This window comes from Ochlerotatus camptorhynchus, unplaced genomic scaffold (assembly GCF_037179485.1).
Source record: "Ochlerotatus camptorhynchus isolate MF236.1 unplaced genomic scaffold, CSIRO-AGI_Acam_v1.1 ptg000008l, whole genome shotgun sequence".
Classification (NCBI taxonomy): domain Eukaryota; kingdom Metazoa; phylum Arthropoda; class Insecta; order Diptera; family Culicidae; genus Ochlerotatus; species Ochlerotatus camptorhynchus.
The window spans coordinates 4,079,506-4,105,598 of NW_027040500.1; the positions used below are offsets into that span (position 1 = coordinate 4,079,506).

The window sequence follows — 26,093 nt, forward strand, 5'->3', positions numbered from 1 at the left end:
GGTGTGGATGCTGCCATGTGCAATTCTTGGATGGACTTTCTCTTTTACTTTCCTAGAAATCCACAACCTGCGAAAAGTGTACATAAGGGAAGCAACATTTGTGAAAAAAGCTAAACTGTGAAACCTTCCTCCCAGCAGAGCCCATTAGCATTAGTCGTTGTCGTTGTCAACGTCTTTTCACTCATCAGTCGTCGGTTGTCTCCCTGAACCCTAGACGTTGCAGCTCTTGGCGAAAAATGCATGCGAGACGCAAACTCGATTGCTAAACGCTCTCTTCTGAAGGTGGTCGGCAAAGAGTTGCACACTTTGAACCGCAACATGGTCATAAAGAAAGCGAAATGGAACGACCAAATCACCATAAATCCACCGTACCACTGTGGGTACAGTGGTTAGATATCTTTTTGTTGTTGTTTTATGTTGTTTGTTGCAAAACGCTCACCTGTTTGTCGCACCATGCGCATTCACTTTCGGATCCAACGACGGCTGAAGAGGCTATGTGACAGTGACACTTAAGCATGTTGGTTGACTGAAAGAAATTTACTTGCAGGTACGTGAGCACTGCAGCTATCGGAAATGGTAGTATGTAAGGAAGTGATGATAACCGTGTGAAGTTAGCTAACCGTGTTTGTTACTCTTATTTGCAAGAGCTGTAATGACAAAAATAGGGCAAAATAAGTAACAGTGATCAGTGGTCTAAATTGCATATAAAGTTTCAATGCTATTGAAACTATTAACTATTGACTGGAAGTTAAAGATATTGTTCGGATCTGTTGTTTCCCATATTCTGGACGAAAGGGGTCTCCGAAACCCTATAGATTGATTAATCATTAATAAATGAATCGCTTTAGTCGCCAAAAGATTATTTTGGTTAAGTAGTTCGTGAAATCAACTTAATTAGAATGTAAAATTCATTCAATTAATTGCTTCAAGTGACCATCTGTCAATTAGAACTTTCTAAACCTTATTTTTTTTCTATTAATAAAAAAATATTATTAAAAATACATTCGGCGGGAGAGCAAGCATTTTAATATCATACATAAATTTATGTTTGTTTAAGTTCACAACATTTTATGATTATATGATAAATACTGAGTATGGCGGAGACGTAATAATTTTTTAACCAATTTGAACTGTCAAAATTGAACCAATTTGTTTATTGCTAGAAGAAAATGGAAGATAAGCTTTGAGATTTGAGTGATAAGCCATACTTTAATCTTTTCTCAAATTACTTCAAAATAGCTCACAAAATTATGATCCGTTCAAACAGTGCACTTGCAGTGTAGCTGCAAAATTTTGCGTAACTTCGCAATGGCTCCTTGGAAAAAAAAAGTCCTTAAATTGAAATTGCTATTTCTTTAGTGGGTTGCTGGGTTACTATTTCACTAGTCTGGCCCACAAAAATTAAAGTTCTAATTTTAAACGGGACAGCCGCAAGATTTGTTCCTTTAGGTGAGAAAATTACTCTATGAAAGTTTCAGCACATTTGGTTGTAAGATAAGCTGGCGCTTTTAGTTTTAATTTGGTATGAAAATACGGAAAAAATTAAGGTCCGACACTCTTTCGAACTGGTTCCTTATTCTTTATTTGATTCAGATATTCAGAACTTGATGCTCGTACAATGAGTAACAACTTTGCTAAAGACTGCATTATTAATCCAGTTAATTTTATTGAGATCAGTGATGGCATAATCCTCACTCAAATGATTTTGTTTCGCTCTCAAGGGCTCCCAATATCGCGCGAGATATTGGAATAAAATATCAAGCATGATATTGATTTCATAAGCTGCTTTTATATTGCGAGACTATTCAGAACATGTAATATTGTTGCTACGAGTTGACTTACCACAACAATGATTCCGTGCACAACGTATTCTTAGAAAGAAAAAGCATAGTTTGCTATCTCTCTTTACTCTTCACAGATGGCAGATACGATGTTACTGATGCCAGCAGTGATGGAAGTTTCGGTTCGTATTCGGGTGTACATCAAAAATCTTGAAGCTCAAACTCACCACAGTTTGGTGATAATTGTAGCTGGTGAGTTTTGTTAGCATGATATCAGAGCAACCTTACCACAGCTTTTAATATCATCCGCTGTTGTCTGCTTGTTGATTTTTGTTTACGATACTCAAATGAGATTATGCTCATTTATGAGATTTGATCTTTTGATATTTTCTCAACACTGATTGAGATATTCTCTTTTGAATGTTCAGGCAGTAGTTTTCTCACCTTTCAGTAGGTCCGTGAAAAATTTAAGCTTTTATTTTTTTAGGAAATCTAGTTAAAACGCTGAATAAGCTGCCTGTATTGTGTTGTAAAATACAAACAAAATGCACATATACATTCAAAAAATAAATTCTAGATAAAACTAAATTTGAGTTAACCGAGCACGAAAGAGTCAGGAGTGTTTTATCTCCATAAATTTCACCCAAAATCCCCATATTAACTTTATTCTAAAAGCTAAATGAGCTGAAACTTTCAGAGAGTGGTTTTCTCACCTTTTTTTGTTTATTAATTCATTTGATAAGGCTCATTCGAATTAACTTTACAGAGCCAAGGATTCTTGTTCACTATACAAAACATCGTAAAGCTAGAGTCAAAAAACTCTGGGTTGAACATTGATGTCAATTTGCTCCAGGAGAATAGGGCAATCGGTGCGTCTTTGCAATTAGCAATGCCCTTGCTGTATCTCTTCGGACCGACAGGCGCTCCAGATGGATAAGTTGCAAAAGATTTTCGTAGCTAGACACTCGGAAGGGATCCGTCCACGGCAGTTTACGTAGCGCATATCTCAGGAACCGTCGCTGAACAGACTCAACTCTTTCGACACCGTTGTTGTAGTGAAGAGTCCAGACAACCGAACATTATTCTAATATGGAGCGAGACAAGGAGCAGTACAACGATTTAAGGCAGTAGATACCCGTGAAGTCTTTGGCAATCCTGCAGATACACCTTAGAATTCTGGAAGCTTTGTCGACGGCATACGAGATGTGCTGCTTGAAAGAGAGTTGTGTATCCAGAATCACATCTAAGTCCTTAATTTGGCTGACGCTTTCAATTTCAGTACCTAACAAAACTTACTTGAACATAATCGTATCTTTCTTGAGCGAAAAAGAGATAACCGAGCATTACGATTCAGAATACACCAATAACCAAAAGCATTCAACTGACGTTGAAGGAAGCAACAGTCTTTAATTGAGTGAGTTCGAGGGAAGAGTTTAAGGTCATCTGCGTAAGTTAATCGTGGTCCCTCAATTACTAGATTCACGTCGATGAAGTAAATCAGGACAATCAGCGGTCCCAGGTGACTACCCTGGGGTATGCCGGACGTGGCAGCGAACATACGGGACTGGTGATCACCAATAACAACAGTAAGATAGCGATCGGTGAGGTACGACTGAAACCATAGCAAAAGGCAGCCGTGGATACCTAGCCTGTCCAGTTTTGCGATAGATATGCGGTGATTCAATTTATCTAAGGCAGCAGATAAGTCAGTATAAATGACATCCGTCTGAGCACGATCCGACATACTGTTAGAGAAGTAGGAAGTAAGGCACAGCAAGTTAGTGGCAGTGGAGCGACCAGCCATGAAACCATGCTGGTCGATACTAATGTACGGCTTACAGTGGACGAGTAATGGTTCCATAACAACGAGTTCGAACAATTTAGTAACAGCGCTGCCACGGTAGTTGCCTTTCTTGTGTACTGGAAACATGTTCGCTAGCTTCCAACAGGATGGGAAAACGCCGACGTCCACGGACCGTTGAAAAACGGGCAGCAGTGGAGTTAACAAACTGTCCAAGTGCGTTTTGTGGAACGTCGATGGAATTCCGTCAGGACACGGATTGTACGACGACTTGAGTTTCCAGGAAGCCCTTGAAAGCATCTCGGGGTTGATATCAATTCTGCTCATGGTTTGGCCAGAGAGTAGTACGTAACTGGCAGCCAGTCGGGCATGGTAGTCACTCAGTCTCTCGTCCGGGAAGACACTAGCAAATTTTTCAGAGAACAGCTGACAGATATCTTGCGTAGATGAGGCCACGTTACCATTATGTATCATAGACGACGGCAGACCAGCTCCATGATGTTGCTCGTTGACAAACTTCCAAAACTGTTTGGGACACTTTATCTTCCGCTATCCGATAAGCCTCCTCCATCAGAACGGGATCCGCTTCCAGTGGTTTCATTGTATGGCAGTAACGCCAACGGGGAGCAGAGCACTTCCATTGCAGCAATGGATGCAAAATGTGGTCATCACTCACATGCTCATCCCGAAACGGTTGCTTTCCAAAGTCCACGACGCATCGACCGAAATAACTGCTGATGAAGAACAATGAGGAGGACCACACAATGGTTGCTGCCGAGTAAACGATCGCACAGACGATCGCGTGACACACATTGAGAGTGAGCTGCTTCTCTCAACAGCCCGCAGTGGTCTAGAAGTGAAAAAACGTGCGTTTTTTAGTTTATGCGAAAACAGTCCATTTAAGCCATATAGTGTCTTCGGAGAAGTTTGTGCACTTTAAAAGCTCCTTCTTTTGAGCTTAGCCATTTCATGATTATCCACCTAGTAGGGAGATGAAAAATTTACTTTTTTGTTTGTCGAGATAGAAATATTAATATAAAGCTAATATTAATATAAAGCTAACTTTTCAGGAAGCAATTAGTATGTTCTACACAAATGTTTGTTTTTAAAAAATACACCATTTTGTCTTGGGAAGCAAGTCCCTATCTTCAATATTTCTTGAGATATTCAAGGTTTTGATCCAAAACTAGCACTATTTCCAAGGTCAATAGCTCGAAGTTGGGCAAAATTGGGCAAACCAAGTTGATTACATTTGAAAGTATACTTAAAATGCAGCCCAATGCATGCCAAATCATAGGTCTTCTTTAGTATTCTCTCCAAGACTAAATGGTGTATTTTTTAAAAACAAACATTTGTGTAGAACATACTAATATCAAAAAATTGCTTCCTGAAAAGTTATTTGCAAAAATTGATTTTCTGAAGGCTCATACCATAAAAATGACATATCTCTGTAAACATACGAGATAGAGGGTTGACGTCTTCAGCAAAAATGTGTGTTTTAATATTGTCTAAAACTTTGCTCAAGACCTCATTTTGCTATCTCGACAAACAAAATAAATAAATTTTTCATCTCTCTGCTAGGTGGATTAATCAAGAAATGGCTAAGTTTAAAAGAAGAAGCTTTTGAAGTGCACAAACTTCTTGAAAGACACTATATGGCTTAAATGGACCGTTTTTGCATAAACTAAAAAACGTACGTTTTGGCACTTTTAGACCACTGTGCAGCCGAGTGAACATCGATGATTTTCTCACCTAATGGAACAAATCTGTAGGGTGGCCCATTGAAAAAATAGCAATAATATGTCTACCATATAAATTTGGGCCAGTCTACTATTACACACAATGCAATTCTCTGTATTTGAGTAGGAATTACAATTAATAAATCGAACGAAACACAAATTGTGCATCAGTCTCGCATCATTCGTCTCATCATAGAGCTGAAAAGCATCTCAGAGCGTGTGCAGAGCAACTTTGTGTATGCATCGCACAACACTCGACAAAGAGAGTGTGGCTCTCCCACTCTCCGCACTCTTTTCCAACTTATCTTTGAGAATGCAATCCACACAAAGAGCGGATACAGGTAGCCAATATTTAAAAATTGATTTTCTCTGATTCGTGATTCGTATTTTTCCATCAGTATTAAACTATTCAACGAGAAAAACCCCAAAAAATCAGTTTTCTAAACCTGCCTGCCAATGAATGTATAGGAAAAGAAATGGCCATCGAATTTTCAAAACATGGTCGCATGTACAAAATGTTTATTGCGTCGAAAAAATACCCTGTAGAAAGGTTCAGAGACACCTGTCTGAGATCAAATCATCATATCATACGTGATCTAGCACGTTAGGTTGAGTTATACTCGTAGTTAAATAGGTTTTCACTTTTTTCAATTCAAACAAAACACACCCCCAATGGGGTATTCTGTAAACTAGTTGAAAAACGCAAATATTAAATTAGAATATCAAAATAAATAAATATGAAGAGCCAGGTAGGCTAATCAATTAAAATGTTAAATCAATGTACTACCCCTGAAAGACTCTGTGCCTAATTTGTGGTCGATCGGACATGATTTAAGAATGGCGCAAAATCTTAAAATTTATAGTTATTTTTTAAACATAAAATCACCCAAGAGAAGGGGCGTACTGTACATGAAATTTCGGTTTTCAAAAAAAAATTGACGATGCCAAATTATTTAAATATGCGTAAAACATCGATATTTTGTGTTAAATAAAAAAAAAAAATGTTTGTCTAAGCCCGACTTTCTGTGACTTACCATTTTTTTTCGTGAGAAGGAAGCGATATATGGCACATTGATGATTTGGCTTCTGAATATCAGCACAACTATCTCCATTAATTTTAAAAACCTTCCGTCGACCGCATTACAAAATCTGTTCATGTCTCGAAACATTGTAAATATGACATACTTACTTTTCAAATCTGAAATATAATCTTACTTTTTCCGGTTGGGTGTTCAAATGAAACCACAATTGAATGCAACTGGTTTCAAAAGATCTATAAGCAACTCATAGATAAATATGGCACCCATAAAAATAAACCGTGCAAAAATCGGGTGTCTGTTCATAGACTATCTTTTAAATGATGCCGCAATTCCAAATGGCAACCTAATTCCTTCAAAATATTGCACAGTTGTTGGATAACTCATTACAAATCGAAAGAACCACAAGCAGCCACGATTTGTTCCCCAGCTATCCAAAGAGTATAATTTTTCGAAAACATGATTTTCAACATAGGGTTACGGGATGTGAACTTGGCCTTGTCCCTCAACTCTGCCTATCAAATAAATAAATCTTTTTTGAGCAATAAATCCCACTTTTAGGAACACTAAAAGTTTATTACTCACTACTAGGCTCATTCAAATGCAAATAAAAACATAAATATTCACTTGCTCGATTTTGAGAAATAAGCATTTTTCATTTGTTTTATAGCCACTTCAACACATTTTAGGTCATTCCTTAATTGTACGGGCTAAGATTTGAACTGCTAACCTTAAGCGTGAAAGGCATGGATTCTAACCACTACGCTTTGCCCGTCCCCCAGAAATAAACATTAAGAAAAGCGTATTTAAAAAAAAAAAAACGATTATAACGCTCCAACCAAAGGACATTACAACTTAGTTGCTTCAGCAAAAATATGTGTCTTTAATTGTTCTAAAAGTGTTAAGAAAAAAAATTGCTTAAAACCAAGGTGTAAAGAGTAAAATAATTAAAACGGTTTTTTAGTGACCACCTTGATAAAATCAAGTATAACACTTAAACCACTAGCGATAAAAAAAATGGTTTATTGAGCAAAATTGCTTCAAATAAAACATTCTATAAATTTACGTAACATTTTGCCGGTATATTTCAACTAAAAATAATTTCACTCACATCGAAATATTGGCTAAAAACTATGAAAGAACTTTCCCGTTATAAGCACAAACAAATTTGATATCTGATCTGGGAAGTCCGAAAAATATTCAATCAATAATTCTCGACTGAACCGAGGGTGAACCCCACAATAACCGTATCCACATACTTAACTATCGTGATTCACTTGATCCACATGTACAAGTTCATCTTCGATTAAGTATAAGCATAACTGACATAAGCAAATTAATATAAATAATTTTTCGTTTTCATTTCTTTCCAGATTGATTTACGCTTTAAAACTAGCTTTTTATTCACTGTGAGTATTACTAAGATCGTACATCAGATCCGTTACGTAAAACTTCACCAAACTGATTGCTATTCAACAAGTTACCTTTCTCTGCTACCCCCCGTTCCATATCATCCAATATGCAGTCGTTTGTAAATACATACTTTCTATACAGTATCCCCTAACAACAAAGCAAATACTTACGGCTAGTAAATACTACTTTGACATAATCTGTATGCACAGGGTGTCACCTTGGAAGATACTCTGTCAATCTCAGCTGGAATGTACTTAGCTACGATTATCTTCCTGTATCTCCAATCGGCATCTCTCGTTTACACATGTCTTACGAAATAATCCAATCTGTATGTACACCACAGTCAGTGTACTGCGAGGGCCAGTCAAAAGGGTTCCCCGTGAAGAAAGTTAACACCTGACTTCATTTCCCTTCGTCGTTCCACCTGAAACAACCATCCGTGGCAGCGGGACCTATTGATTTGAGCAATTAGCATATGTGAGCGCACTTTACGACTTTCACGTTCACGACTGCCCCATTCAGCCCACAGACGTGCCCAACGGGGACAAGTGACCAAGCCGCTAACTATGAAGATGCCATGTAGATACTGCCGAGGTTTGGGTTTTAAATTACTACTCACGTTACAATTACATACACTCTACTTATTGGGTTTCATGGCTGCCCCTTCCCGCAACTCTGACCGGCTATGAGGCGAGACTTTCTAAAATCGAACCGTCGTCGTCGGTGACGACAAAGCCCCGTTGTGATAGGACCGACCACCGAGGGGCTATGGAGTCTCCGCTCACTCAAAGATGGATCATATGCAGATGCAAGTCCGTAGGCACCAACATGTGAAAGGGTTTCATCCCTCTGCCACACTTTGTTGCTAGTTCAGATTGATAATGTTTGATAAAGTTGTACATGAAAGTACCTATACCTGTTTGATTTTGATGGCTGTTGAAGTTGCTAATCAATCACTGTCTTTTTGAGGAAACGGAACAAAAGATTATTTTGAAAGATAGCGTGGAACAAATAAATCTTGTGAAAACTACTTTTATCATCAATATAAATACTGAGATATGTAAAATTGAGACAAATTACAAAAACTAAATGTTTAACCATCGCAATTGGAATGGGCTTCCCATAAAAACACCTTAGTCCAATGATGATGGATATACGTTAGTAAAACGCCTTATGAATCAAAGTTTACTTCCCCTACATCGCATGTCAATTTTTGCTCTTCTTCATTCATGTTTATTAAAACACATCATGATCCAACAGTAACTGTAAAAGACCGACCACTACTCTAAGCGACCTGAGAAAGCCAACGATAATTGATCCAATTTTACGATGTGTCTCCCAAGAACTAGAAATGCCGGTTCATTGTACGGCAATTCTTGGAAATAAGTCATCTCTTTCTCTCTGGTCAAACCACAACACTTCGTTAGTCGTATTACGGAATGTACAAATTGAAGATTAATTAGATTGACTTCGCACCAAATGGTCGTACTTCGAAGATCCGGAAACAGTTCGAAACTTTGATAGAAATAATTAAATTTCACTTGGCAGGTTAGATTCAATTAAATGGACCACTGCGTTTGATACAACTATAGAGTCTGCGGGCCGATCAGAGCAGATGTACGGACAATACAATCAGGAAGGAAGCTTAATTCATCTTACAATACGACGAAGCGGGGGTCGTCCGAGAGCATGGTAATGGCAAATGAAATAAATATGCATGAAGCCGAAGAAAATTATGCATGAAATTGATATCGAAATACCAAGGTAATGTAACTCGGCACGTATCTTGTCTTTGGTCCACACGTTCGTTCATTAATCGTGTGTGGAGGAGTGATCGTCGTCAATGGTTCGTTTGAGTATTCGTTGTTTTTCGCTGAATGGTGAGTTATTTTCAACTTCCAACTGTAGCAGGTTTTTAAGTATAAACATTGACATATGTTTGGTTACCACAACCACCTTGTTCGCATCGTACCACTTTCCAGGCACTCCTGGACGTATATCTCTTGATTGATGGTTCCCGTAGCAATGGAAATGCCGCTTTTTAAACAACACTTGCATATGGCCTGCCAGACGAGATATTTTTTCGGGAGCTTCGATAGTTTGATGGTTTTGAAAATTTCAGCCACCTTCCCTTTTCCTGATGCGGTATAAAACTCCTGTCCCGGAAGCTGCTTGAAATCCGCCTTCACATAAGTTTCGTCGTCCATGACGACACAGTCGAACTTTGTGAGCAGATTCGTATACAGCTTTCGGGACCGCTGCTTTGCCGACGTGTTTTGTTTGTAATCTCGGTTCGCCACCTTCACCTTCTTAAACGTCGACAACCCGAGTCGTTTATTGGCCGTTGCACAGTAGTATGGGAGACATTGAGCTTGTCAGTGACTTCCCGGATGGAGAGGTTAGGATTCTGCTTATATTTCACCGCCACCTTCTTCGCCCTCGCTGCCACGTCCGGATTACGATTGTCGCCGCTTCCAGGTTTCCTGGCGGTCAACAGACGCTCCCCGAACACTTTTAAAACGTTTGTCACGGTTGATTTGGCCACATCCAACAATTTTGCCAACTTGGCGTGTGAGAACGTCGGATTTTCTTGCTCTGCGAGCAAAATTTTGACACGCTGCTCCTCTTGCTTGGACGTCATTTTGAAAACTGAAGAGCAAACGGTGGAAACTCATCATAGCAACCATTGTATATACACTCAACTTCCAAATGCAGAATTTCAGGTTTTTTAATGCATTTTTAACAGAAATACACCAATTTGAAGCTGACCAATTTTTGCGCGTTCTAAACTTTAACTTTAGCAAGAGTGTTCAATTTCGTGAAACACGGTGAGTTGAGCAAGCTCCAACGTCAGTAGATTTTTTTGTGTTGTACTTTGTACAACGGTGCGAGTACTGAAAGGTTGAAAACTTAGATTTTATTTCTGAATTCGAGCTTGGAAAAACACGATAGTGCTCGGACTATTATCTCTCATTTTGCCGGAAGAGAATAAATTTAAATCTATTTTTAAATTCAGGTTTTTCAACAAACAAGCAGTTCACATGTAATATTTTTAAGTACATGCAAACCAAAAATGTATTACATTGAATGTTAGTTGCATTTCCTATCATCCTCTGCAGTGAATACCACTACTCGGGAAGTTGATATTGCAGACGATGCAATGATTTTTTATCTTTTTTTTATTTCGTGTTCTATCTACGCAGTTGATTATACAAGCAAGCATTTTATTTATAACATTGTAGAACGCCGCACACAGTTGCCGCGATTCTCTCCAATTCCCGTTCAGCAGAAAAAGGTTTGATCATCGCAACGTTCGTGGTTCGTGGTTCGAGTCCAGTCAGCAACCTTTTTTCCTTTTTTTTACATAATTCACCAATACACTCCACTGTTTTCGGTCTCCAATTTTCTTAAATTGGACTCTCATCATCCGTCCATGCGGTCCTCTAACATCCTGCGATGATGAATCCCTCATTATTGTAAACAAATCTTACATGCCCCGGTTGGGTATATCTTCCGAGTTTTACTAAATCGTTATGTTTGGCGCCATGAACGAAATATACAACCTAATTATTTCACCTTCCTTAAAAGCTGCTCCTTCTTTTATCGCACCAATTTATGTGACTTTTTTTAGTCATATGGAGCTTCACTGAAATAGTTGAAAACGTAAACCCGCTGGTGACAAATCGTCGTTTTACCCGTGTAAATTTGAACTGTTTTAGTAGTGTTTTGTGTTATAGAGTGCGAGTTCGTTTGGTGTACCTCTGTGAAGTGTAGGATTTCGTGTAGCTTTGTGGATAAGTTGAGAAATTGTAGATTAAAAGTGTCGTCCCGTGGAACAGTGGTGTCAATCTTCATTTTATTTACATTTTTTGTTTTGTATCTGTCGCTGCACTACTGCTACCGTACTTAGCGTGCCAAATCGTCAGTATCTCTTGTTGCATTACACTCTGCTACCGTACTTTTGTGTATTGAATAGTGTTTCTACGTCTGATTGCCTCGTTTCGCGCATCGGAAATTTGCTATAGTTTTTCGTTACGTGGTAGTCTTTGTTGCGTGTTTAAAGTTTGCGTCGCATTTTTTGTGATCATGGCTTGCAAGAAGTGCCAAAAAACCATTTCGGACTCCGAACGTATTGTTTGTCGCGGTTTTTGTGGTGACACATTTCACGTGATTTGTGCCAAAGTTGATCTCGAACTTCTCGATCAACTTGGATTGTACGAGACGAATGTCTTCTGGATGTGCGATCACTGTGCGGCGCTTTTTTCAAACGGCCACTTCCGTAATATCGTGAGCCGTGACGTCAATCAGACTTCTGTGGCTCCAAACGCGGTTGATTCGATGAAAGAGGACATCGAGAAATTGAATTCGGCTGTTATTGCTCTTGCAGCCAAAGTGGAATCAAAGATCCCAGTCAGCTCAACTCCACGTTGGCCTAAAAATGACCGCTTTGATTCCGGTCGTGGCACCCCGAAACGTCGCCGTACTTCATCTAGCACTGACGACAAGCCCATACTGTGTGGTAAGAAAGCACCTATCGACTCGGTCAGAACCGTGGACCTGAACGATGATCTGGTGTGGGTTTACTTATCGGCGTTTCATCCCACTACTACGAACGATGAAATTTCATCTCTTGTCTCTAAGTGTTTGTGTCTGGAAACAGACGAGAAACCTCGGGTTGCCAAGTTGGTTCCCAGAGGAAAAGATCCGTCAACGTTAAACTACGTTTCCTTCAAAGTCGGCGTCAACCAAAACAAACGGAATGTTGCCCTTTCCTGCGATTCGTGGCCGGAGGGCATTCAGTTCCGTGAGTTCGATGATTCCCGGTCAAAGAAGGTGACCAAAATCACCCGTATTGGTCCAGCACAGTGACACCAGTTCCAGGATACTTCCTTTTCAATTACTAACGTGCTGTTGGGCGGATCTGGGACGCAACAACACAGCGCTTCGGAAGCCTCTGATCCCTCCGAACCAGTCGAGCTGTTTGTAGATCTAATCATCAGAAGTCGTCCTAGCCCTGGTTTTGGAATCGGTGACGAGGTCTTCCAGCCTGTACTTACAGGCAAGTATCGATACGTTCCAAAACCTTCTTTTTCTGAGCCACCTTCCGCTTCCAGCAGCGAATCGCAACCATCCGATCCAACCTCGCCTTCTGAAAACGACGTAGTAAGCTCGATGTCTTCTGAACTCTGGATGAACCAATCTGCTTTGCAACCGGGACGCATCGTGGAAAGCTTTATGGAAGCCCCCGCACACTGGGGCAGATCAGTGATTTTCTCGGAAAAAAATAATAACTTTTGAACAAAGCATCCAATCAGAATACTGTCTTCGGTAAAATTGTTTATATTAGTTAAGCGCTTCTTTTGAATAAATTAATTAGTTCGCAACTTGGTCGTAGAGATGGCGCGCGAATCTAACTTTTGAATAAAGCATCCTAGACGTATGGTGTTTTCAACAAAGTTTTTTATCTATTAAAATGAAGGAAAGTTGCAGAAGACATAAAACTTCCATAACCTTTAGTTTCGGAGATATAGGGTGTATTGAAAAATATGATGCCAAAATTCTTATTTGTAATTTTTTTTGTATATTTTCATATGTTTGCCCTGGTTTCTGCATTTATTCCAACGAAAACAAACTAGGTGCGTATTTTCATTGAACTGTTTGTGGAATTTATAGTGGTTTTAGTGAAATATTCTCGAAAAACATGATATTTTGCCTCTATTTTAGGTGGGTGGGATTCTCGAAAGGGCAGCTAAGGGCAGCTGGACTTTCTCTCTTTAGCTAGCTCATGTCATTGTCTAACATATACCAGAAAACTGAAGACATGATATTCGATGATTTTTTTAAATTTCACTTTATATACACCGATAAAAACATCCTTTACATTGAAATGAACTGTTTCACATAATGAAAAACTTTATATAAATTTTTGACATGTCACCATTTTTAAATACTGTACTGAATTTTGAGATTGTTTACTTATTATGAGCTGCCAGCGAACCAGGGGCCTTGCTGGCGGCCATGTTTTTGGTGCTATCATCTGCTTTTGACTCTCTGCTTACTACACGATTATCCGTCCCTTTCCACCATGTATACGTAATCAGCTGCATTACCCAGGTAAAGTTGTATATGTGACATCATCGTACAAGCTGTGTGCTGCCGTGCCAACGTGATCGTGTACAACGTACAATTATCGATTACTTTTTCGAAGAGACGTATCAGCTTTTGTAAACAATGCATTTGATCGTCGGTTTGGTGTAACTGGTAGCTCATTCACGCATACTAACACCACTATCATGCAGGAGAAACTTTCCCCTATCTGATGGTAGTGTTAGTATACGTGAGCGAGCTACCAGTTACGCCAAACCGACGATCAAATGCATTGTTTACAAAGCTGATACATCTCTTCGAAAAAGTAATCGAGAATTATTAATGTGCGTCAATGTTTCAGTAGTTGGTATCCATAAGAGTGAATTTTTTTCTCGTCTCAGTTCAGTGATCAATTTCCGGTGTTGAGCAATAATCCACAAAGTTGCTATAATGGATTTACCTTCAATGTAAATTTTCAACAGTTGTTTATTCTATGCCATATGCTCAACATGCATTTCGTTTAGTGGTGTCGCAAAATTAATTTTAGTAAAGATAATAGATCACACAAGCACATCAAACTATTTTTACAACCAGATCCATTAATTACAAGTCTGCGAAAAAGAACGAAGAAAAATTCAGCCCAATCAATAAAAAAAAATAGCGAGGTATTGGCATTATTACAACCACCGGATTCATTTAACAAATAGTGACAATTAAGGACAACTGATTTCTAAATACTTCAACTAAAGTGATAGTTTAATCTCTAAACCATTACTGCTTCTGCAATTTAAAAAGTTTAACGAATAAAAATTATACATAACTGACAGGTTTCCTTATTAGTAGAGATACTTGTAACGGTTTACAAAAGGTGAAATTAAAAAAAATCATCGAATATCATGTCTTCAGTTTTCTGGTATATGTTAGACAATGACATGAGCTAGCAAAAGAGACAATGTCCAGCTGCCCTTAGCTGCCCCTACGAGAATCCCACCCACCTAAAATAGAGGCAAAATATCATGTTTTTCGAGAATATTTCACTAAAACCACTATAAATTCCACAAATAGTGCAATGAACATTTGCACCTAGTTTGTTTTCGTTGGAATAAATGCAGAAACCAGAGCAAACATATGAAAATATACAAAAAATTACAAATAAGAATTTTGGCATCATATTTTTCAATACACCCTATATCTCCGAAACTAAAGGTTATGGAAGTTTTATGTCTTCTGCAACTTTCCTTCATTTTAATAGATAAAAAACTTTGTTGAAAACACCATTCTTCTAGGATGCTTTATTCAAAAGTTAGATTCGCGCGCCATCTCTACGACCAAGTTGCGAACTAATTAATTTATTCAGAAGAAGCGCTTAACTAATACAAACAACTTTACCGAAGACAGTATTCTGATTGGATGCTTTGTTCAAAAGTTATTAATTTTTTCCGAGAAAATCACTGATCTGCCCCAGTGTGCCCCGGTTCCTCTAACTCAGTCGTGCTGATTCCTGTCAGCGTTCATCATAGTCGTCCTGGCCCTGATTTTAGATGTGGATTGGGGGTCTTCCAACTTGCTAGAACAGGCGAGTACATAATTAATAGCGCAAATACGATGTCTGATGCCGATCCAAATTTCAGCACCTTGAATGCCGCCGAATCAACTCTCGTACCTCGGAGCCCGGAACGCGCCGTAGAAAGCCTCGTGGAAGCCCCTGATCCCTCCGTCTCAGTCCAGCCATTTGCTGCCGCCGCTCACCATAGTCGTTCCGGACCTGTAGTCGGATGTGGAGAGGGGGTCTTCCAACCCAGTCACTATGGCGAGTATCCGCATGGTATTGTTAATGTTCATTCGCTGCCTGATGCTTCCGTGATTTCTAGGGAGAACAGACGTTCGATTGTAAGCCGCAAGCAGGACATCGTGATTTTCTTCCAAAACGCCGGCGGAATGAATTCTGATGTTGACGACTACCGGCTTGCTGTATCGGATCGTTGCTATGATGTGATTGTCCTATGCGAGACGTGGCTCGATTCGCGAACACTTTCCAGCCAGGTGTTCGGATCCGATTATGAGGTTTTTCGTTGCGATCGGAATCCAAACAACAGCCGAAAATCTACTGGTGGTGGCGTTCTTGTGGCTGTCCGTTCCGGATTGGAGGCGAGAGCAATCGAAAATGAATCGTGGAACAGTGTGGAACAGGTTTGGACAGCCATTAAACTGGGCGATCGCACATTATTTTTGTGCGCATTGTACATGCCACCAGATCGAGTTCGTGATCTTGAACTCATCGAGACTCACTGTCAATCAGTCTTCACAGTAATGGAAAGAGCGACTCCAATTGATGAGCTATTCATTTTTGGGGACTTTAACCTAGCAGGCGTTTCGTGGAGACCATCCCATAGCGGCTTCCTCTATCCAGATCCAGAACGTTCTGTATTTCATGCAGGAGCTATCGGCCTTCTCGATAACTATAGTGTAGCAACGCTTTCTCAAATTAACTACGTAGTCAACGAGAACAACCGTAGTTTGGACCTCTGCTTCGTGAGCACTCAGGACAATGCTCCGTTCATTTCCACAGCACCTTGTCCACTAGTTAAGCTTGTTCCGCACCACCCTCCTCTGATTGTCACTGTTGAGGACAATCTCGTTCGTGATTTCGATAGTCTTCCTGCTGCGGTTTCTTATGACTTTCGAAAGGCCGACCATCGAAGCATTGTAGATGTGTTGTCAAACATGGACTGGGAGAACATTCTCGATCATGATGACGTTGAGGCCGCTGCGCAAACTTTTTCTCATGTCTTGGCATATGTCATTGACAGACACGTCCCGAAAAGAATTCAACGCAAAGACTCTCACCCTCCCTGGCAGACGATTGAGCTGCGTAGGTTGAAGTCGATCAAGAGAGCAGCATTGAGAAGATTTACGAAGTATCGCACGCTTCCTCTGAAACATCACTACGTGAGGCTTAATCACGAGTATCAGCGAGCCAGTCGTCGATGCTTTCTGCGATTTCAACGAGGTATTCAGCGTAACCTTAAACTTCACCCAAAATCCTTCTGGAACTACGTGAACGAGCAACGCAGAGAATCTGGCCTCCCATCGTCAATGGAATTGAACAGTGAAGTCGCTTCCACTCCGCAGGATATTTGTCGCCTTTTTTCTGTCAATTTTGCCAGTGTGTTCACTGATGAGAGACTAAGTGACGACCATGTTTCCCTCGCAGCCAGGAACATCCCACTAAATGGTCAAACGCTGAGTGCAATTGATGTCAACGTTGAGATGATTTCTAACGCTGCAACGCAGCTCAAATCGTCCTTCAACCCTGGACCCGATGGAGTTCCGTCCGTGTTTTTGAAGAAACATATTGCTTGCTTGTTAACTCCACTTCACCGTCTATTCCGGATGTCTCTCTCCAGTGGTATATTTCCATCCTTCTGGAAATGTGCACACATGTTTCCTGTCCACAAAAAGGGAAGCAAACGAGCCGTGGATAACTATCGTGGAATTACATCGCTGAGTGCTGTTTCGAAACTATTCGAGCTTGTTATTATGGAACCGTTGCTCTCTCACAGCAAGCAGTATCTGAGTGCTGATCAACACGGGTTTACTGGCGGTCGCTCTACAACCACCAATCTGCTATGCCTCACATCCTACATTACCGATAGTATGACTGAACGGGTACAGACGGACGTTATATATACCGATCTATCCGCGGCATTCGATAAGTTGAATCATGACATTGCGATTGCTAAACTTGACAGGCTTGGGGTGAGCGGAAATCTTTTGAGTTGGTTCCGTTCGTATCTTACTGGTCGCCAACTTATGGTTGCTATAGGAGATTGCAAATCAGCTAGCTTCTTTGCCACATCAGGTATACCGCAGGGAAGCCATCTGGGACCGTTGATTTTTCTACTCTACTTCAACGACGTGAACCTGGTTATCGAAGGACCTCGATTAGCATATGCAGACGACCTCAAAATATTTTTACGAATTTGCTCGATCGCTGACTGCCACAATCTTCAACATCAGCTTAGTGTCTTTGCCAGTTGGTGTACTTTAAATCGAATGGTAGTGAACCCAGCAAAGTGTTCTGCCATAACGTTCTCACGAAAAAAGCAACCGATTGTATTCAGCTATGACCTGCTTGGAACGACACTCGAACGCGTGAATCAGGTGAAAGACCTGGGTGTGGTGTTGGATTCACAGCTAACATTCAGGCAACACATTTCTTATGTCATCAATAAGTCGTCTAGGACTTTAGGATTCATCTTCAGGATAGCTAAGAATTTCACCGATGTCTACTGCTTAAAATCTCTTTACTGCTCCCTCGTACGATCGACGCTTGAGTATTGTTCTGCGGTTTGGAATCCGAATTACAACAATGGTGCCGAGAGAATCAAATCTGTTCAACGTCGCTTTCTTCGTTTTGCGCTTCGTAGACTGCCCTGGAGAGATCCGCTTCGGCTGCCCAGCTACGAGAGTCGCTGCCAACTGATAAACCTTGAACCTCTCCGGATTAGAAGGGACACCAACAGAGCTTTGATTATCGCCGACACTCTACAGGGACGAATAGATTGTGAGGCTATCCTAAGGCAAATTGACCTAAACGTGCAACCCCGACCACTCCGTAACAACCTCATGCTGAGACTGCCACTGCGTCGCACGAACTACGGGGCATATGGTGCGATTTGTGGACTACAGCGTGTGTTCAATAGAGTCGCATCTGTATTCGACTTTCACCTCACACGTGATGCGCTTCGTCGGAGATTCTCATCTGTTTTCGCCGGCCGCAGTGACTGACAGAGAAAATTAGTGTATTTCCATTTATGTTTTTTTTTACATTCTGACCATGTTGCTTTGTTTTTCTTTCTGTGATTATTTGACATGTAATTTTACTATTATTATTTTTATGATTAGTATTATTAACATCATTTGGGCTACAGCCAGCCTGTTGATGTATGGCAACAATAAACAATAAACAATTACTCCTCGACTTGGAGGCTTTTTGATTTTTTTTTTCATAAATCTGCTGAGCTTTATGAAATTCGAGTTATTCCAAGTCTTACTGTTTTCGTGATTGTTGGCACCGTGAATATATTGCGCAATCACATTATTTTTCCTTCTTTTAAGAGCTGATCATTATTTGTCTATACCAATCTGTTAACCGACTGTTAGTTTACTTGGGCTGCGACCAATAAATTTTCTTGACGATGTGTAAAGCAATTATTTTTCAAATGTTAAATGCCCTAACATATTTTTGTTTAATGTATGAGCACATGAATATTATGCGAAATTTTTCAATAACCAATATGTTGATTTATTTAGATGTACCACTTTAGTATAAAATACAGTGATACAGCCACTGGTAAAATATGAGTGCATCCATACCAGAGTTCATTTTTATTACATTTCAATTTACGCGAGCCTTATAAAATCTAACCCCAACCAAACTTAAAGCAAGTTTCATAATTCTTAGATCGAGAGAATAACGTTAAACAGAATCTTAAAAAGACTCAAAACCAAAATTGTATCATTTATAAGCCTCACTTAAAAAATTCCACCGTTGAACTCCTACTTCCACATTCAATTCCCAACTTTTAACCTTCTTTTATTCCAATCGCTATAATATAAATGAACCGACATCAAGCCATTTCTTTCATTGCATTCTCTTTGTTTCAATCACCACCATTCCAAGCAATATCAACCAACCATGCCAAATGCTCTACGGGTCTCTCAACTGGGATGATGGTAGGAAGCAAATAACCTATCTCCGCCTCTAGGCGCTACTTAGCGAAAGGGTTTGCGCTTTCCCACTTTGGCGGTCATTGTCAATGATTACAGGTGGGTGCAAAGAGGAGAGACCGAAAATCGACCGTCCCGCGGAGCCAAGCCGCGAAAAACATGGCGAAAGATAAATGTGAAATGTCGTAGGACCTAACGGATTATTTCTTTTCCGTTGTACTTTCCGCCACTCACAACTACTTGTCGTCGAAGAGCCCATTCTGACCATCATTGTTGTTACTTGGTAGTTGTTCTCACATTATGCTACGCTGCTCACATTCAGGGTGGTTTGATTTGTGTGGACAAAAACGATGCTGACGATCATACAAAAATAAATGATAATTCAACACAACATTCACGTGGTAAAAGCGATAACGATGACCTGAGATGGAGCTGTGTCAGTATTCTGATGTCGAATCGTGAATCGAATAAGAAATTGGCAAGAAAGGTTGTTGCAATTAAAATTAAGCTCAATTGTTAGTCAATCAATCACTCGACATCACTATCTTTATATATTGGTGCCTAGCCTGTAAAGGTGCGGCTTCAGAGTAAAACCATGCTGAAGAATTCGGGTTCGATTCCCAGTCTGGTCGAGAAAATTTTCTACTTGGAAGAATTCTCCACTTCTCTGGGAATAAAGTATCATATAATACAAATTAATACAAATTTGGCATAAGGTTTATAAAGCTCCCAATTGAATTTATATATGACCTCGATTATGCGTGGTGTGCGATCTTTTGTACGTACGAGTAGAACAAAGGGATAAGCTAGAAGAGCGTTATCAGTGATTGCGGTGGTTCAAGGAAAATTTACTAATGCATTTCCGAAAACATGACACTGGCACTGCAAACTCACTAGGTCATTCGGGTGAGATCTTTTCATTTTATCTATTTATATTTCATTTTTATTACTGATAATCAAATGATCTATATTGACGAATAGAGTTTCCTAATCAATCACCCTACCACTAAAACAATTCTTCCCTTCCTGTGACATCTATGAAGGTAGTATAGGTTCCCTGCACCTTCTTAAGTAGATGTTGAATTTACTTTCCCTCCCTTCCCCTGCGATTGTAAGGATGTGGCCAGGTGTATACTGGCAATACTGCGATGCTTGTTTTGTAGATTTTATTTTTGTGTGGGGAAAATCACTAATCCCAAGTTTTTTTTTTGCTGCGTCAACACACGATATTTTCTGCAAAATGAATTAGTTGACCATTATATAGCCACCCACGATTTGTACAATCGCATATGCTATGCTATGCTAGGTTTAGAAAGCTTTCAATTAACAATTGTGGAGGTGGTCAAATAACACCAAGCAGCTATAACGTTAACAATTGGGCCGTATTATCAATGAAAAAGAAGAAAGAATATTTTATGCCAAGCACCATATGATTTTGATCGCATTAACCCAAATTTGGATTACTTTATCGTGCCGAGTAGATAAAGGACAAACCAACACATAGTCGGCAATATTTTGTGAATCATACAAATGACGGCAGTGATATAAAGATATTAATTATACTATATTGTAAACATACGGGACATTCCACTGAAGAGAAATTGCATTCTAAACATTGTAAACTGAACAAACATTTTAATCACGTAACTAGCCATTATACCACAAATTGAAATAGCAAGCTTGTTATCTGCACACATTCAAAAAAGAAAACCACATAAGATGAGTCTCCTCGGTAGTTCCCTCGTTGATTCACAAAGCAACGGTTACCACCGTTGCTGTATTAATGTGAAAATATATATCATGGTGAGAATTCAAAATTTGCTATTCTCTGGCTCAGTAGCGTGCAGTGCACATCCCGTGATGTCTAGTGTTAGTTCTATGATCTAGTTTTGTTGTTCTTCAGTTCTACGTGGTGTATTCCTGGTCTACAGGTAAATGCTATTGTGATACTACTAGTTAGTAAAGGGTGGAACGGTCAAAAATTGGTCAGTCATGATTGAGTGCACACTGATTATGGTATTGTATAAATAATCAAACTTTATTTGATTTTGAAGTCCAATGACTACAAACTACAGGAAAATTATTGGATTAACCTTCCGATTTTCCAAATGCGAATTGTTGGGCTTTACGTTTCACACCTTCTATTAGATTTTGTACCGCTGTTGTATCAACCTCATTTGATGCTGAACGTCACTGAACTATTTTTCATTTCCAACTGTTTTCTCAGTTTTCTCGAGGTTCCGCTTAACGATTGCCCAATATTTTTCAATTGGGTGCTGCTCCTGCGAGTTTTTGAGGGTTTTTTGTCCTTGGACAGGCATGGAAAATCATTTGTATTCATTTCATACATTGATTTACATTCATTTGCCTCTAATTTTTTTCATCAACAGCATTCCGCAAAATGAGCTTTTGTAGGGTTTGTTATTAGCTACAACTTTTGCTCATATGAGTCATAACTCAAATCTGTATCTCTTATGCATCACGAACTAGAGCGGGCAGAACTTGGTACTGTTTTTCAGTGAATGTAAAATACATTCACTGAAAAACAGTAGTGGCTTCTGTTCACTCTGGTTCGTCATGCATGAGAGATACGAATTTGACTTGCTAACAAAAGTTGTAGTTAATAACAAAACCTACAAAAGCTCTACACATCATTTTGCGGAATGCTGCTCAAGAAAAAAGTTAGAGGCAAATGAATGTAAATGAATGTACGAAATGAATTCAAATGATTTTCCATGCCTGTCCTTGGGTACGACTTGCACGTTGTTGGAAGTATACCGTTACTGAGCCATTTTCCCGTAGTGAAAAGGAAGCGAAGTCTGGTCATTTCTTTTCATAAATATCTTGGTTGACAATACCCACAGGTGCAAATCGCCTGCCAACTCAACTACCTTTTCGGGAACTTTGTCAACTTTTTCTGCTGAAACTTATCTTTAACCTTTCCTTTTCCGGTAGCCATGTAAACTCTTGACCTGGGAGCTGCTTGAAATCCGCCTTGACGTATATTTCATCGTTCATTATAACGCAATCAAATTTCTGACGCAATCAATCTGCGTGGGAATAATTTGGATTTCGCTTATGCATGAGCAAAATTTTGATACGCTGTTCCTTTGCTTCGACGCCATTTTGACAAACTGAATGGAAAATGGCAAAAACATAATAGAGTCAACATTTCATACGCAAATCCCTACAAAACAAGAGGTGTTCATGTTTTTTAAATGCACGATTAAAAAAATTCGCCAAGTTTGAGTCGACCAATTTTTTACCGTTCCACCCTTTAGCAGCATTACAGCAATCCTACTGTGAATAGATGCAAAGATACCCTAGTCAATTAACTTGATATGAAGTCAACATGCATGTTTTGTGATCTATTTATAATTTTAATTATTTTATCACATTTTAATGTCATTCGTGACTTGTCCGGGGATAAAATTTGAACTCGCGATCTTTACCGTGAAAGACATGAATGATAACCACTACGCCAGGCCCGTCCTCCAAAAATGGGTGATTGATTTAAGTTTTATTGATTCACTCGTGGTACATTATGAATGCCTAAATATATTTCATTTTTAAAAGCGTGGATCAAATAACCCACATTTCAAGATTTGCTGGGATTGTATGTTTTCCGAAGAACTCGTCTCCACTCAACTTGATTCATGGCCACACGTCACCAGCCTCGTAGTCTTTGCGAAGGGTTCGCAGGTTGCCTTCTTATAGATTAACCTAACACAACCCGGAAAGCCGAGCGATTTACAGTTCCATCTTTTAGAAAAAATTGTAGTTTTGGGAATTTATACATAATTTTATAACCTTTTCAGCATTTATAAACTTACAACATATATTTCCCTGTGTGTGAAAAAAGAATCCGCATTTTTTCACTGAGATGTATCCAAAATCAAAACTGGGGATCAAGTGTGTCTACTCTCCCCTATATGAAGCCCATAACAATGTAAGTTTTTTTTTGACTTTCTATCACCATGTCATCAAAACTTCCTCATATGAGCTATCTCCACCGGTCCCCGAACAGCACCTGGAACATACTTACCGGTCAAAGGTCCACATACCTCATCTTTCAAAGAGAACCGAAAGACAACTGAAATGTGAATATGCTAATTGCTAACATACGACTGTAGACATATTGAAACATCCACACATACATTCATCAAAATTAGGGATCCACACCAAACAAACGTTATCTACCAAACACCATGCATCGAGTGCCCTGCATGCTATATAGAAATGACAAAAAAAAGGCTTGACACCAGAATTTACGGTCACAAAACGCGTCTTAAATCTCTATCTAGATTTTAACATGTCATTAAAAATAACACCAATACCAACAATAGAAAGCCAACTACACATCAAACCACAACACACAATGAAAAATATCTTTCAATCATACAGACATAGAAAGTGAGAAGCTGCACGAGTCTACAAACTGGCACTACTGGCACAGCTAACCCCGTAACGTGGGTAGATCACCTTTTCGTGGGGGGGCGACCCCGGCGTAGTGGTTAACATCCATACCTCTCACGCCAAAGTCACGAGTTCAAATCTCACCCCCGGACAAGTCATGAATGACCCAAGAGTGTTAAAGTGACTATAATAAAAAAAAAAAAAAAAAAAAAAAAAAAACCGTTTTGTGGTACGTTACGGGATGTAAGACCTACCACCGATTCCTAGTCCTGGCTACTTCAAACTAGGGGAACAGGAACACATCTTAGTCCTTGTTATTTTGTATGCCTTGGTGATAGTGACAAGACTCGGCTTTGTCCACCGAGGATGATCTTTAAACAAGGAAAAAATGAGTTAGTTAGTCTTCTTCTATGTGATTCCTAATCTTCTATTCGTTGTTCCCTAGTTTGAAGTGGTTAAGACTAGGGTTCTGATGCATGGTCATTATCGGTGTCCTTCCTTAATTTTGTGGCTAAGGAATCCAATTTTGACTGACAAAAGGGCATGTCTTTGAAGGGTGTTCCAACACACCAAAGGGTATAAATAGCGGAACCTTTCAATTAGAGTCGGATCCTTGCGATAAATGCAAGTATGACAACTGTAAGAAAAAATCGAATACTTCAACATTTCTCAATAGTGATAGAGTAATACGACATGCACTAAACTAATGACACGGGATATACAACAATTGATCAAATTGCTGATCGTAGTGGTGTTAGGTCCCGAACAGAGGAAAAAAAATGGCACAACTATAAAACAAGACTTTACTGCAGGTGGCTGGGTTCGATTCCCGGTCCGGTCTAGGATTTTTCCGGGTTAAAAAATTTCTCGACTTACCTGGGCATATAGTTTGATTCTGCTTGGTACACAATTATACTAATGCAAAAATGGTGCATTATCAACTGTGGAAGTGCTCAAAGAACAATAAGCTGTCTTTTAAACAGAATGTGTCCACCTTTTTGTAGTTTGCCACCTACTTTATTTCAAAGTCATAAACTTGTTAGTCAAATTCATGGAAACTAATCATACCATGTTGACCCCACTTACATTTCATATGGGGGAAATGGATGTAATGTCGGCCTAAATGCCCCTAATTTGGGCCCATACATAACATTTTAACATTTTAGCAATCGACTAAATTTTCAATCGCGACCAAAAATATCCATTAGTTCTATCCCAATGACGCGTTCATCTAGATAAAATTTATAAATAGCAGATTTTTAGCAATGGGCCCAATCTTAGATCCATAGGTCAACATTAGAGTCATTTCCCCTTCAACAACTTTTCAAATTTCAATATATAGTCATACGTTTTACAGTTTTTTCCGCATTCTTGACATGATCATTGTTTTGGAACTTAGAATGGAGCTCATGCATACCACAAGATTAAAATTTGATAAACACATTCCTGGCATAGTGAGCTCAAAAGTTAACTGTCGGTTTTCGAGGTCCCTTTTCTCCTTGTTCCACCATCTTTTTTTTATTGAAACATTAATTTAAATAGCTTTATGTCAGGCTTGAACGACCGACAAAAGTAGTGGTTTGTGGTATTGGTGATGTAGTGGCGACATTTATTGCTAACTGATCACTTACTTACTTATCTTGGTCCGACATCTCTCTGGATTGCACCTGTATCACAATGTTACGCCAATTCACTCGGTCCGTGGCTGCTTGTCTCCAATTTCTTGACCGTCCCACACTTCCAAGATCCTGCTCCACTTGGTCTAACCACCTTGCTCGCTGTGCTTTTCTTCGTCTTGTACCGGCCGGATTCGAGGCAAACACCATTTTTGCGGGATTGTTGTCCGGCATTCTTAAAACGTGTCCCGCCCATCGTACCCGTCCAGCTTTCACAACTTTCTGGATACAGGGTTCGCCATAGAGTTGCGCCAGCTCGTGGATCAGCCTTTGCCTCCATACACCGTTCTCACATACCCCGCCAAAGATGGTCCTAAGCACTCGTCGTTCGAAAACACCCAGTGCTTGCAGGTCCTCCTCGAGTATAGTCCATTTCTCGTGCCTGTAGAGAACTACCGGTCTTATCAGCG

At 39.7% G+C, this 26,093-nt stretch overlaps 1 protein-coding gene across 1 annotated transcript in view; it reads left to right on the forward strand.

Annotated features, from left to right (window-relative positions):
- Tsp66E (Tetraspanin 66E) overlaps window positions 1-26,093 on the forward strand; it is a 123,168-nt gene that overhangs the window by 40,256 nt on the left and 56,819 nt on the right. The window contains exon 3 of the mRNA XM_065219086.1: window positions 7,732-7,767. The gene's annotated coding sequence lies outside the window, so the exon portion shown is untranslated. The remainder of the gene's footprint in view (window positions 1-7,731; window positions 7,768-26,093) is intronic.